Raw genomic sequence first — 1,811 nt, 5'->3', positions numbered from 1 at the left:
TTTCCAAATCATCATTTTTGCATTTGTGTCATGGAAATAATGTGGGGCATCCCTTTTTATCCTTGAACCAAACCAAACCCTGACATGTATCATGTCTAGCCATTCTACAAGCCTTGAGCCAAAATCCTGACTCACCATAAACCTTACCCTCGGAAGCAAAAAAAAAAAAGAAGGAAAGGGAATTTCCAATCAAAGAGAAAGCAAAAAAGGAAGGAAAGGAAATTCCCAATCAAAGAGAACGCAAAAAAGGAAGGAAAGGAAATTCCCAATCAAAGAGTGGGAGAAAGAGAAAAAAGAAAAGAAAGGAAATTCCCAATCAAAGAGTGGGAGAAAGAAAAAAGAAAAGAAAGAAAATTCCCAACCAAAGAATGGGAGAAAGTAAAAAAGAAGGAAGCTCCTGGTCAAAGAAACCAGAAGAAATGTGCAGAGAGGTCTTTGGACCAGACAATATCTGAACAGTACGGAATTGTCACCAAATGAACAAGAAGAAGGAAAGGAAACCACGACCTAAAATGGTCTTCTCCCATTGATTACCAACCAAAATCCCGTGCGCTAGCGACTTTTTCGCCCCGCACTAAACAAAAACAGAAAAAGAAAAAGCCAACAAAAAAAAATCAAAAGCCAAAAACACATAAAAGCCGAAAAACTCCCCAAAAGAACCCATTCCCAAGGGAAGTCCTATTTGATCCATGATCACGCATGTAATTTTTGATTTGATAGGAAATAATTTGCAAAGTCAAGTCATGACATATCTATGGTTCGGAATTAGGATGAAACACTTACCTGTGCGAGATTGATACACTTTGAGTGATTTCTTCTATTTTTGTCGAACCCAGTGTTTCCTCTAAATGGTCATTTAGAAACGAAATGCTAACATCCAAAATCTCATTTATGGTTATGGGAGATTTCATCAGCAGACTCTCCTTCCCCGGTAGACGCATTGTTTTTCACTAAAAAAAAAAGCATATGCTGCTCTAAATCAGTTGGAATATTTGTCTCTTTGCTAAAGCATGTTTGCATTTTAGTGGAGAAAACACCGAGACTTTTTCAAGTCTCACAAGTTATCCAGAACTACGTAGGTCTGAGTTCCTCATTGGAGGATACGTAGGAGCAAGAGCCTCGCTTTTGTCGACCACACCGCCTTTTGTTGCCATGACTCAAGAGCTGGTAGCCCGCGGAGACACCTTACGGTTATCCGCACCTCGTCATTCAGTAATCCCAAGTGTGATTGACGAGCAGAGACCAATATGGTCATCTGCGCCCTTTCCGGAGATGTCAGCATTTTCCGATGGAGACTTTTCAAGTCTCACAAGTTATCCAGAACTACGTAGGTCTGAGTTCCTCATTGGAGGATACGTAGGAGCAAGAGCCTTGCTTTTGTCGACCGCCCCATAATCTTTGTCATACTGACCCTGAGGTCATGTGACGCGCACCCTTTTGTCATCCAGAGGCGGCAGGCCCGATGACAAGCAGAGACCAAGTTTGGTCATTCTGCACCCTTGTATCATCCAGAGGCGGCGGGCCCGATGATACGCGGAGATACCTTATGGTTATTCGCACCCTTTTGTCATCCAGAGGCGGCGGGCCCGATGACAAGCAGAGACCAAGTTTGGTCATTCTGCACCCTTGTATCATCCAGAGGCGGCGGGCCCGATGATACGCGGAGATACCTTACGGTTATTCGCACCCTTTTGTCATCCAGAGGCGGCGGGCCCAATGACAAGCAGAGACCAAGTTTGGTCATTCTGCACCCTTGTATCATCCAGAGGCGGCGGGCCCGATGATACGCGGAGATACCTTACGGTTATCCG

Source organism: Glycine max, chromosome 8 (genome assembly GCF_000004515.6).
Source record: "Glycine max cultivar Williams 82 chromosome 8, Glycine_max_v4.0, whole genome shotgun sequence".
Taxonomy (NCBI): Eukaryota; Viridiplantae; Streptophyta; class Magnoliopsida; order Fabales; family Fabaceae; genus Glycine; species Glycine max.
This window is presented reverse-complemented; position numbering follows the sequence as displayed.